This window comes from Cheilinus undulatus, linkage group 23, assembly GCF_018320785.1.
Source record: "Cheilinus undulatus linkage group 23, ASM1832078v1, whole genome shotgun sequence".
Classification (NCBI taxonomy): domain Eukaryota; kingdom Metazoa; phylum Chordata; class Actinopteri; order Labriformes; family Labridae; genus Cheilinus; species Cheilinus undulatus.
In genome coordinates, this window is record NC_054887.1 from 26748379 (window position 1) to 26762459 (window position 14081).

General features: G+C 38.4%; 1 protein-coding gene across 4 annotated transcripts in view; it reads left to right on the plus strand.

Annotated features, from left to right (window-relative positions):
• syt1a (synaptotagmin Ia) overlaps positions 1 to 14081 on the plus strand; it is a 322596-nt gene that overhangs the window by 142502 nt on the left and 166013 nt on the right. For all 4 annotated transcript variants that reach the window (XM_041780625.1, XM_041780629.1, XM_041780626.1 and 1 more), the window contains one exon: positions 87 to 159. The gene's annotated coding sequence lies outside the window, so the exon portion shown is untranslated. The remainder of the gene's footprint in view (positions 1 to 86; positions 160 to 14081) is intronic.

Below are 14081 nucleotides of genomic sequence, written 5' to 3' on the forward strand. Positions count from 1 at the left end.
CACCTCAGGGATACCCTGAGGATACTGTAAAAGAGCTGGCATAAATTAGACAATTAATGGCTTCTGTCTGTTTTTATCTCCTCTAGATCCAGAGTGTCTGCCTGTGAGTGTGGAGAAAGCTTTTAAAGAAGCACAGCAGAAGGCTTTCTCGAGATAAAGGTAAAAAATAACCAATTTTACTAATGATGAAAAAATATAATGCACTTTATTTGTCATGTTCTCTAGGCAGTATCTTGTATATATTCTCTTATAGCTGCTTTAATTACTAACACACCACTGCTTCAGTACATGGATGAATATTGCTATTAGGGGTCTATTTTACTACATTTATCTTTACTTTTTAGTTTTCCATCATGTTTTCCTTCTATTTCTTAATGCAACATACACGTTCTCCTATGAAGATCATTGTAGATTCATTCAAAGCTATTTTATTGTCATTTTATAATGTCACTGGGATGAGAGATATTACAACATATATGTTTTATACTTCATTTAGAATTCATCAGGTCATAAAGTAAATGGGCCATAGAATGTATTACCCCCTGTGGGTAGCCATCCTTTTCATTTGAGCCTTTGTCACGTTTCTACAAACAGCCTGACTGTCTTGGATCTCTCTGTGTGCTCTCTGGATGCATGGCAGTTAAATTACTCATTTTATCATACCTAATGGAAATCCAAAAATATATATATTCAAAGGCTTGATCCATGAATGATTCTCTCTCTCTCTCAGCATCTCTATCCAATCCTGAGATATGTTTATGAATCCTTCAGCATGTATTCATTCTTACTGAGACTGATCTATCTCCATCATATCAGATGGTTGGCAAGAAGATGGAAGATTAAGTGTCAAACTTTAAAGGCTGTTTTGACCTTCAGGACAAAAAGATATGCAGATTGTTCCACGTCATGCGATGCATTCATATGTGTTGGAAAATGTCTTATTGATTTTATATCAGAGCAGAATCACACAACAGGATCACTATAGACTACATCATAATCATAGCAGCTGTGCAATCAGGAAAGTTACAAGACTGTTTCATCTTATATTCTTATTTGAAATGTTTTTCATGCTAAATAACCAATACACAGAGACTTTGGACTTAATTGTTTTCTATCAACATGTGACAGCAGGAATATTTTAACCCCCTTGTTTCCACTTACATAACCTTTTCTATGGGAATCTCCTTGACTTCCAACATGAAACTCCTCCCCTCTGGAATTTTTCTAAAAATGAACTTTTGATTTAGGGAATACTTTGTTACAGTTTGCTAGCTTTTCCAACTAGCCTCTCACTCCTTAACAGGTGTGTCCCTTCCATTTAGTTGCCAATTTTGATTGCCAGAGAAGTCAGTAAGATTAACAAGAACTTATTGATCTAGTTGTAGCTTGGTTGAAATTAGTGCCAAGTCTTTCCACAAGAACATGGTTATGGGGGGGGGGGGGGTTCGGTTGACACGTGTGTTGCCCAGCAGTCAAGGTCAATTTCAGGAATTCAAACTATTTTTGCCACATTTTGACCACTTTTTAACCCCTTTTCACCACTATTTATGCCCATATCAGCCACTTTTAACCCATATCTGCTTCTCAAATGTTACAGTGTCATTTAGCAGACTCTTTCACATCTGACAGGTAGACAGGAGTTAAGGACCCTGCCCAAGGGCCCAAACTGGATATTGATTCTGTGCTGACTGGGATTCGAACCGACAATCTCTCATACCTAAGTCAGTGGTGTAGCGCACTGAGCTATCCAGCCCCTTATTTAATGTTTATAGTTACTTATGTTTCCTTTCCTTTATTGCCTGGCATACTCATGTGTGCACATCATTTCTTAGCTATGAAGTCTGACTTTGCAATTGGTTAGAAAAGTGTACTCATCCATATTGTTAGCACTGCTAAAACAAGGTAAGTCTGTATAAAATAAAAAAGAGATGTCACTGCTTAACTTTACAATGGAGCATGATTTTGCTGACCTCCATGGGCCCCAGCTTTTCCCTATGCCATGCTTACTTTGCCCTAAAGCTTTATATTTTGTTATTTTTTCAACAGATGTTTTTTTCCCATGTACCTGGTAATATGAAAAGACATCCAGAGCTGGATTGTGTCAATCCTCCTTCTCGCCCTCAGGTAGCTTACATCCCCATTGATGCCTCAATTTTTTGGCCCAAACTTGCCTACAAGTTCTCAAGAGAATTATAATCATCAGCTTGATATTAAATCGTCAGATTAAACAGCCTGACATGAAATAGAGCCTAATTAATCAGTTCATATGAAGTGCTGTCAGATCCTCTTGGCAGTCTGTATTATATTTCTACATTTCAGTGAAAAGTCAGAGGGCATAACTGGATTAAAACATGTTTGTTAACATACAGACAAACATTTTGACTGGCTAAACAAGTTAGCTTAGCTTAAGTCGTTCCTATGTCTCTTAGCTCTTCAGCAGCACTCAGTGCTGATTTTGTCTCAATAATTTGCCTAACACATATTCCAAGCTACTGAATGCCCCCCCATGATTACAGGTAAATTCTACCCATCCATAAAGGACTGCACTTTCCCCGGACACTTAGAGTCATCATCCATATATTTATGGATATACAGACAACATTTACATACACAAGTGAAAATGAATGTGTCATAGTTACACATGCAGCTTTTTTGTTTTAATTGACAATGATGTGTGTTTGAAACTGACAGACTTTTTTGCAACACTTCCATGGCAACATCATCATAAATAATCCAATTTTGGACACCATCTGCAGTCATACTCTGAGTCTGATAGAAGATAAATAACTTATGGAATGGATGCAAATTTGTCAGTAATAGCCAGCAGTTAGCGCTAAATACTTCCAGGCAGGATTCCCCTCTCTGCAGTCATTTCTTGGTCACTAATAACCAGGAATAGCACCCATCTGTCTGCCAAGTCTCAGTCCAGCAATAAAATATAAGGTATAAATTGGCTTCACCTATGCTCATTTCAGTGGTATGAGTTGGGAAAAATAACAAGATTTACTTGCAATTACCAGGCCCTACGTCTAATAGAATAACACTATCATGGTGCAAAAGGAAAAATGTCAAAATGCAAGCTCTGTCAAGAGGGGAAGGCAACTTTTGAGTTCCTGTTCCTTAAATTGGTGGTCAAATCAGGAAATTCTGATGCATTTCTTTTTTAGTGATTCACACTTTTATTGGTTTTCAACTAACATCAAATACACAAAAATACTGAACACTCCCCAGGTACCTACCTCTGGTCATAACCACATATACAATCCGTGTTAGTTGTGAGACTCCGAAATACTCAATCTTAAACCTAAGACATGCAAAATTATTAAGATAAAAACAAAGTGGCTGTTTCTTTATATGATGTAAAAATATTGAAATGGACATCGTTTGTATGAGTGTGTTTATAAATGTGTAAATTGGTTTTAAAAGTTTCCAACACTCACAAGCCACTTCATTAGGTACACCTGTTAAATTGCTTGTTAATACAAATAGCTAATCAGCCAATCACATGTCAGCAACTCAATGCATTTAGGCATGTAGACATCAGACGTCAATGTCAAGACAACTTCCTGAAGTTCAAACCGAGCATCAGAATGGGGAAAAAGGGGATTTAAGTGATCAGCTGGATAGCTGATCCAAATGATCGCCTTCCAGCTCCCACAGCCAATCACAGCTCTTTCTCTCAACTCACCAGTGTATTTAAATATGACATACTTCTTACTAATCCCTGTTTGCATTAATGTTGATGCACTCTCTGCTGCTGCAGGGAAAGCTTAACCTCCTCCTCCCCAGCCTCCTCCTTTATAGCATAAAGATAGTTAAATCCTCATATTGAGATATATTGAGAATATTCATTTTGCAATAAAATGGTAAAATGTATGAAAAGAGTGTTCCTGGATGAAATAGAAAAATAAGATAGCGAGAGAATCTAATTGAGATTTATGACACAGCGTCACACAAATTTGTGTCCCAGGTTAAAATATTTGACCTGTAATTGATTGGTAACTACACAAGTATGCAGATATCTGTTTATAGAGATAGATGAAGTATCATTGGATTACTCTTGACTGGAGCTGGTGTGCCATTAGCACAAATCACTTTGGTCCTCTTGAACCAAAACCTGCTGATAAGCCAAAACAGCTCAAGCTGCAGAATTACCACATACAGAGCCCAGAATGTTTTCCATACTGGAAGTCCAGATCAACATGTACATATTATTCATTTCCATGTAAAATCTGTGACTATAGATTTAAAATAGCTGAACATAAAAATGACTAAATATTTGTAAGCAATGGAGTGATGTAGTTTTTAGTAAAGTAAACATTACCATATAGGAAACAACCCTGCATCTTTATGGCTGCATCCAGTATTGTCTTCATGGGCACGGTGAATAAACGAGGCTCAACACAACCTGTAAAGATGAAATTATTTACACTAATTAACTTTTAGACAGAGCTAATGATGCACAGTAGAGTAGAGACAATATGTGGATTAATTGATCACTCGACTGGCTGAGAATTAATTTGGGCTTCAGACTGTTGTGCAGACAAAACAAGATATATCAAATACAAATGTAGGGAAATAATTGTCATATTTGTGAGCAATTAAAGCAATCATTAGGACTCTAAAAACCTTCAACATAGTGACATGGCTGTAATTAAGAGAAAGAATGGATGTGTAACACATAAATACACGTATTTCTTGAGCAAAGTTTGCTTTAAACTTTCAATTAAAGCATTAGAAGATGCTAAAGTAAACAATATGTTTATCTGCCCCATTAAACAGCAATATTAAACTATTATGTGACCCTGAAATGAACTGTTGTTGAGCTTATCTTGGTCTAAAAGCCGTATCAGCAGCCAAAAAACAGCTGAAATTGGAGCTTACTCATCATTTATCATTCTAAATTGGATGCATGAAGAGGAATAGGAGATATCAGAGCTCACGTCTCTGCTGTAACAAAGTCAGGATGTTATTCATGCTGGCTTTGGCTCATGTATTTTGATACAGCCTGGTTGTCTTATTTGTGTTTGTCGTGAATACCAACCTCTAAAATCCGCCCTGCACCGTCTAACTCCATCCTCTTTCTCCAAACTTCTCTGTTAAAGACTGCATTCAACCACCGCCGCCGGTTCAGGCAGGGTTCAGCAGCTATTTACCCAGGCATTGTGACTGATTCCGGCCTTGTTAAATCCCATTTTGTTTCGCGAGTGCCGAGCTCTTTCTCCTCCAGGCATGTGAAGGTGGAGGCTGAAGCAGGCTTGCTGACTGGGGACCCAAAGAGCAGGGCAATTTTTCATCCTTATTGCCCGTGACACATCCAAAGTGGCAGAGCGGCGTCCACAGAGACACAGAGAGGGAGGAAAAGTGAGAAGGATGCAGCTCAGATGGAGAGAGAGGGGTGTTTGTCTACTTCTGCTTCGTGTAGTCCAGAGTTGAGCCTCAATTTTGTTTGCTAAAACAGTGCAATTCAGCAGTGTTCATTAGGGCAGACGAGGTTAAACGGAGAGTCCCAGGGTTCCTGCTTCTTTGTGACTTACTCCACTTTCAGGTCTGCAGCTTGAGAATAAATACGTGTTTCAAGCTTTAAAAACAAGAAGGTCCAGTTCACTCCATGTAAACATCATAGCACAGGGTTGATTTGTTCTACAGATGTAAAAATGCAGACATTTGTAGCAGATGTGTGTCACTTCTTGTAGGGTTTTGTGCTCATTATTTTGGGATGATTATAAAATGTGCTCATGACAGGGCAGTGGCGATAGAGATAGCAGACATTGATTTGCTTGAGAGGAGACAGATTTAAATGTGGAACACCCAATTGGAGGACTACAGCATCCTTACACAGGACACATGAAGTAACTACAAGGAACTAGGGCCCCATTCATTTTTATTGTCCGTTCACTTATTGTAATAATGATTATGATAATAAAAATGAGAATAACTTTATTTGTATAGCACTCTTAAAAATCAAGAGTTTACAAAGTGCTTTGATATGCAGAGAAAGAAATCAGCAGAACCCAAACAAGAGACAAAGACAGCAAATATACTGAAACAACATCAAGAGAAACCTCAAGGTAAAAGCCTGAATGAGTGCTTATATTTATTTCAAAACCACCATACGGCCCTATGATTTCTGCATTAACAGGATCACAGACGAAATCATGGAATTAAAAACACAATTGTCGAAATTGATTTGATTTGACTAAAATGCTGTTTTCTAGAGACACAACTTAACCCAACACAGGGCTGAACAGTGGGCTATAATGTCACACATGCTACTAGAAATTTGGTCCATGTGATGAGTTCTTTTAGAGTCATAGAGAGTGAGGTGTGTCCATGCCAGGTGTATAGCTGTGACTCAAGGCTTAACTTACACTCACCCCTCAAAGGCTTCAGACTCAAGTGTTTCATAAGGCCTGAAGGCTATACAATGTTAAATACAAGTATCAGTCATCATAATTCCCAGTCCTCGTTCGCTGCATCTTTCCTTCTCTCTCTCTGTTTTCCTCGCTACCGCTTGCCAATTATGCACGCACCCTCCTCGTCAGTGTAGTGTTGGTGAAATGACAGTAGCTCAGCCTCTGCAGTAACTTCTGCTCAAAGTTCCACTCATCAAATAAAGCCTATTTCCTTTCATTGATATTGTAGGTCCTGTTGATTTGTGAATGAACCAAAACATGTCTGTGTTTAACGTACAGGTTTTATATAAGACAGACAGCATGTAGAGAGAGATAGTGAACAGACAGTAGCTGCATTTCCATTACAGTTTTTCGCAAAAAAACCCCAATATTTCTTAAACTTCGACTAAGTACAGTTGTGCTTTGAATGTGTTTCCATTGAAGGGAGTTTTGGGCATGAGCCTCATAATTCTCGTAAAATCCTCAGCTAAAACTCTGCTGCAAGGAAGCTGGACGCTCAAAACCTGTTGCGTGTTGGTAAGGTTATGATCACATCTACAGCAGCTGCCTTGATAATTTTGAACTAAAGATGAAGGCAACAGATGATAATTCAGAGGTAAAGTCTGTATGTTTGGCAAAAGCCATGTTGAAGGGTATAAGTATGATGTTAAGAAAAGTCTCGGCTCCTCTTCTGTCCACACGTATGGCACCATGTTGCCTTAGAGTGAACTGGTCACGTGACACCGTACCTTACGTCCTGTGACATGTAAATGCATAGAAAGTGTTTCCATTGCACTTTTGATAATATTTCTATTTCAAAACGTTGGAAAAACCTCCACATAAAAGCGTAAAAACTTTTTAGCAATATTTGAGAGCTTTTTCGAAATTTGGGTGTTTCCACTACCAGTTTTGTAATGCGCTATTTAGATTTTGCGCATTTCTAAGGGTAATGGAAATGCAGCTACTTACAGTTTGGATTTATTCATTTACATTATAAACATCAGTCAGGACACAGTTCAGTTCTTCATGTAAAGCACTCACTCACACTCTCACAATTTTTAAGGAATATATTATAATGTAAAAAAATATTTTGTTGTTGCCATGAGTATCATTCATTTATATCAAGGTTGTCAAAACTATGACTTTACTATGGGTCTACAGGGCCTTTCAGTAAATTCAGTGAATTCACTAAATTTAAGGATATATGTATTAATTAGTGGACATCTCATTCAATTATGGATAAAAGACACTCTCTTTGATGGTAAAATTGGTGTTACGATGAAAAAAAACAGAATTCCCAAAAATATGAAAATGGAAAAAAAAAATGGACTTTGTGAAAAAAAATTATAGAACCAGAAAAAAAAATAGAATGGGTTTCATAGGGTTCTACCAATGTAGTCGAGTTCTGAGTGCTCATTGTCCTGGGCAAAAGTGCCCTCATTGCAGCTGTTTGTGTCACCACACCAAAAGCACTCTTGAGTGAAAACTGTTCCAACTTTTGGAACGGCTCTGCGCTCAACAGTGTCTATTCTCCCTTAGTTTCCAATATAAATCAAGAAGGGGCGGGAGACGAACCGATCTGACTTGTCTTACTATGTCGTTTTTCAAGGGTAGTTTTCAGGTCTGCAGCTGCTGCCTGTGCCAGGACAGAATTCCTTTCTGTCATTACATTACAGATTCTGGGAGTGCAGATAGTGGAGTGGTTTAAGGCGCTACCCATGTACGCGGGTGGCCCTTTATCGAATCCGGCCTGTGGCCCTTTATCGCATGTCTCTCCCCGCTCTCTTCCCTGTTTCCGAGTCTGTCCACTGTCCTTCCTCTGTCAAATAAAGGCATGCAAAGGCCCAAAAATAAATCCAAAAAAATATATATAAAACATTACAGATTCTATAGAGAAAAGTGGGCTTCATTTAAAGCAAAGATAAGTACTGGTGAAAAACACTCTGGCATTGACGTCCTGAGCGCTGCCAGCGTAAAAAGCCGACTATGGACATGCAGCCCTACTGTGCAGCAGTATTTAAGTTGGATTTATTTTTTCCAGTGATGTTAGCTGTTTGACTGACAAGCCAGGACGGAAACACCCTCTGCTGTAACAGTGTACCAAGGAAGGTACAGAAAGAATAAAGAGGAAAATGCTAATGCTAACTGTGCTTCTCATGCAAACCTGTCTTTCATACACCACTCCTGATTAACAGCTATGAATCAATAAAATGATAAAAGACTGGTGATACAGCCGACTTAAACTTCCTTCTGTCTGAAATGTGGTTTTATGTAGCTGCAGTTGCATAAACAGATTTTATTCAGTGTTAATTTTTCCAATGGATTTATGAGTTACATTTGTGAAAAGATATTAGTCATTTATTATGATGTGTGCAACTTGCAAAATATATCTGGTGGAAATTTCTAGTGTATTATGAATAAGACAGCTTCATGTTGATAGAATTTGAAGCTAATCAAATGTTGTTTTCTGAGTTTAATTTCACTTTTAGGGCTTAATCTTCTTGTTTTTCTTCTGTCTTTATCAAATGCCCTAATTCAGCATCTATTTCATGAGCTCTCTTATGTAATACCTGTTTCAGATTTTCCCCCAAATGTAAAGAAGCAAGTGAATTTTCTCAAACATCTCTTCTTGACTGAATTTTATAAACAAGATGGTGTGATGACACTTCCCGTGTTGTGATGGAGGGCCGTGAAGGGCGCCGTCAAGGTGACTTCATGGGGTGACGAATGGGGGTTGGGATGTTTTTTTTTTCACAGGGGTGAGGTGTGACTCAAAAGAGAGCTTGCATGTCAGCGAAGATTTTCATGTTAGAGATTTTCCCTCCAATTTTCCTCTGCTTTTACTCTCACGTTTCAGATTAAGATCTCTTGTTGTAATTATTGCTCGGTGAGGCGGCCTAATTCTGCCAAGTCGATAGCATCACACCCGTCAGGTGGTGTACGGGGGGATCTGGCAGCAGCTGCTCATGTCCTCTACATGTTCCAGTGGGCTGCAGAGAAAGGTAATTTCACTGATATGTGATACATGTCTGGTGATCGACTCATTTCTGGAAAGCTGCCAGTCGCCTGCATCCTTTCCCTGCTCTGGAGGAGAAAAAAACGACAAAAAAGACAAAATGAAATAAAAGGAAACCCCTTGGGTGTCTTGCATGTTAAACAGCTGTACAATAAGAGCATCAATCATCCACCGCGGTCCCAGGAAACATCTGTCTGGACGCTTTCCCCCCCAAACACAGGTGCTTGACAGACAGATTCAGCTCTGCCTAATGAGGGATTGTGCTGACATGAACTCTACTATCTGTTGTGCACAGGACTGCATGAGCAAAGTTTCTCAAAAAGACCTGTCTGTGAAAGTATTAGACTGACACCTAGTTGTATGTTAAGAGAGATTATACCCCAAAAAACTGCTGATAATTTTACTCTTGTGTACCTCGTGACTCAGCAGATTCTCTTCAAATCCTCACTCCAGAGCAGCTGAACCAGCCGCCTGTATGAGATTAAGAGCCACAATTCTGTTCACTCAGCCTCACAAATATGAAGAATATGGCTATACAAAATAATCTTGTTTAATCTGTCTATTGAATCTTGCCAGGGTCCTGGGCCTGTGTCCATGAACGCTGTTTTTTGCACTATTAGTGCCAATTTTTTTTGCTTCCATGCCAGGGAAGCAAAAATGTATGTTCTTAGATAGTCCAACATCTGTCAACCCATCCCTCCAGGCCGTTCTTGTGAACCCGATATCTCAAGATCACATTGATGGATTTTCTTCAAACTTTGCACAAATGTCCATACTTCCAAACTTATTTTAGCAGTTAACAGATATGATACTTACAATTACTGTGAATACAAAATGAAGTTTTCAAATGATATCATTTAATAAGGCAAAAAAGCCATCCAAACCTACCTGGCCCTATGTAAAAAGAACTTGGCCACCTTTTCCTTGTTAACTCATGAATTAACTGTTATTCAAGATCAGATGAGACAACATCATTGACATCTAACAGTCTGGAAATGGTTACAACCCAGTACTAAGGTGTTGAGACTCACTGAACCAGTGTGAAAGCTGTTACCCACAAATGGAGAAAATTTGGAACAGTGGTGAAACTTTCCAGGAGTGGCCGGCCTACTAAAATGACTCAGAGAGCACATCAATGACTTGCCCAGGAGGTCACAAAAGAATCCAGAACAACATCTAAAGACCTGCAGGCCTCACTTGACTCAGTTAAAGTCGAGAAGAAAGAGACTTGGCAAAAATGGCATCAGTGGGAGAGTTCAAAAGTCAAAGCCACTGCTGATCAAAAGAGCACAAAGTGTCGTCTCACATTTGGCAAAAACATCTTGATAATCCCCCAACACTTTTGGAAAGTATTCTGAGGACTGGCAAGACAAAAGTTGAACTTCCTGTTACATCTGGCATAAAACTAACATACAGTAGCATTTCATTAAAAGAACATCATATCAACAGTCAAACATGGTGGTGGTAGTGTGACGGTCTGCAGCTGCTTTGCAACTTGCTGTAATTGATGGAACCATGAATTTTGGTCTCTACCAGAAAATCATGAAGGAGAATGTCCGGCCATCAGTTCATGACCTCAAGCTCGAGCTCACTTAGGGAACAGGCCATTCATTCTCAAAACCCTTGAATTTGAATTAAAACAAATTCTGCAAAAAGTTTGGATAGCTTTGTCTAGTATAAACGTTTGATTTTGTCATTAAACTAAAATATATATATATATATATATATATATTTTTTTTTTTTTTTTTTCTCATAAATGTATAATCTTTTAGACTTATTTTTGATTGGCTTTAGTCCTCCATCATAAGAAATATTGTCTTTGCATTAATGACATTATTCCATTTTTAAAGATGTTTAGTGTCAATTATTGGAAAATTTTTAAGCTACAATGGCATGGAGAAATCTGGAAGCTAAGAATTTTAAAAGCTTTGTTAGAAAAAAGGTTAATCTTTTAAGCATTGGAAATTTTCACAGAAGGAGTAGGAACACATCTGAGCTTTGAAAAGACCTTTTTTTCTTTGTTTGCTTTTGATGGGCTCCAGAGTTTGAACTTTATTTTGGTAAAATTTTCTAAGCTTAACTGATTTAAGAGATAATAAGATATGGAGAAATTGCCTTCATCATCAAGCCAGAATATTACAAAGACAATAAAAAAAGAAACAGAATACTGTGGCAGGACTGAAAACAGACAAAGGACTCTGAATATCTCATGTGACAGTCCATTAAAAGTAGGTGTTTTTTTTTAGTATGTTAGTTAAACTACCATCTTGGGCCAAGAACATATAGGTCTACATTTAGGCATGATGTTGTGTGAACGAGTGTGTCTTCTTTAGGTGCTGACGTGTGTGGGAGTCCAGATTCACATGTCAGTATGAATTTGCGTTGGGATTGATGCCTGTGCAGCATGCAGGTAGGTTTTGGCGTTATCTCGCTGCTGCAGCTTATAGATTTATCGAAGTCACAGTGATGCTGCTTAATGCTGGGTGACCAAACATGAATGACAGAGTCTAAAATGACTAATCTGAAGCTTTAGAGGCATCAGGATGAATTTAGTGCATAGCTTAAAGGGACTTCTAGTGGATAATTTGCAATTAAGTGCCATGTTGGGCATTGCTTGTGCTTAATATCTCAGTTTGGAACATGTGCGGTTAATGTGTGATTTGCGGGGAGTTGTTGTTATTGGCGTGTTTATGGCGTGTCAGTTTGAGCCGTTTGAGTGGTGGATCGTGACTCTCCCTCCTGTGCGGGGGAGCTGCTTCTACTCCCACGCATCCCTCAACTGTCTCTCTTTCCCTCTCTCTTCAAATCCACTCCTCTTTAACCTCAGCTCATTTCTCACTTAACCGCCAATCTACTTCATGTCACAAATATATCCATAAAAATAGCTACGGAGCTCCTTCGTCGCAGCTTCAACGTCAGAAGAGCTCATTTCTGTCGTGCATTGAACCATAAATCACACCTCTTGGAGACTGTAGTGCTTTGAATAAATACACAGCAACAGAGTCTATTCACATTCAGGCTATCAACATGCTGCAACTTAATGTATGCCTTCTCCCCTCAAGCACCCACAGACGTGCCATTTTGTCTATGTGTGATAAGAATAGCTCTGCTTTATGCTTTTATCATCATGCTGTGTGACTTTAATCACACAGAAAACATATAAGAAAGTTATGTACACATTAAATGTGATGCATAATGCATGAAAAAGCCTTTTAGGTTTTCAATTTTCATAGAAGAGATGCCATGCATCCTGATAGCTGCTCTATAAGGGATAATGTAGGTTACTATAGCAGGGGGGAATAAACCCTGATAGAGCAATAGGACATAAATAGAAGGGGCCTTGTGGCACTCTGACTGATGTCAGCTTTTTATTAATAAAGAAATTCATCAGTTTAACATTTTTAAAAATTGTCTTCCATGGAATTAATAGTCCTTCCTTTTTATGTTGGGAATTGAATCAATGTCTATCCACTTTACTACTATGTAAGAAAGATAAACAGTAAGGACGGAAAATACAGTGCTGTGAGAAAGTATTTGCCCTCTTCCTTATTTCTGTTTTTTTTTTTTTTGTTTGTTTTTTTGCGTATTGTCAAACCTTTTGTGGCAACAACTGCTATGAGTCTTTTACATCCTGTGAAGGAATTTTCACCTACTCGTCTTTGCAGAATTGTTTTAATTCAGCCACGTTGGAGGATTTCTAACCCTTTATGACCCACCATAGAACAAGTCCAACAGAGCATATCTTTACATTTTTACATGCTGTGGTGCCTTTTTTGGGGTATTTGAATTGGCTATACATCAATACAACCCTTACAACCCATGTTTTAATGATATGTATGTGATAAGTCCACAGGAACAAACTAAGTTGCCCAACAGTGCAAAAAAAAATCACAAGTCATAGCTGTATCCCTCAAAATTATGATTGTAAAAAAGTTGCAAAAGATCATTTAAAGATACAAAAAAAAAAAAAAAGAATTATTGCCTGCTTAAGGTCATACCACAGCCCCTAAATCTGACTCCAAAACCTTTATTTTTATTTATTTATTTTTTTTTAAGCCATTCACAGGTGGACTTGCTGTTATGCCTTGAATCATTGCCTTGCTAAATAACCCAAGTGCACTTCAGCTTGAGGTCATGAACTGATGGCCAGACATCTTTCAGGATTTTCTGGTAGGGAGCAGAATCTATCGTTCCATCAATTATGACAAGTAACCCCAGATCATCACACTACCACCACCATGTTTGACTGTTGGTATGATGCTCTTTTGATGAACTGCTGTGTAAGTTTTATGCCAGATGTAACAGAAAGTTTAATTTTTGACAAGCCTTTGTGTTATTTTAGGTCATCACAGCAGTGGTTTTGAACTTGCCTTTTTTGCCCAGTCTCTTTCTTCTTGTTAAATCATGACCTTAACCACTGTTCCATGTTTTCTCCAATTGTGGGTAATGGCTCTCACCATGGTTCAATGGAGTTCGAAAGCCTTGGAAATTATTGTATTGCTTAGCATGGCATGATGTGTTGCTTTTTAAGATCTTTTGGCCTACTTCACAGTATCAGACAGGCTCTATTTAAGAGATTTCTTGGTTCAAGAGATCAACATTAACAGGCTGGTACTTACACTTTCTGAGATATTAAATACACCCGTAAATCAGTCTCCTGTGGGGGCTGT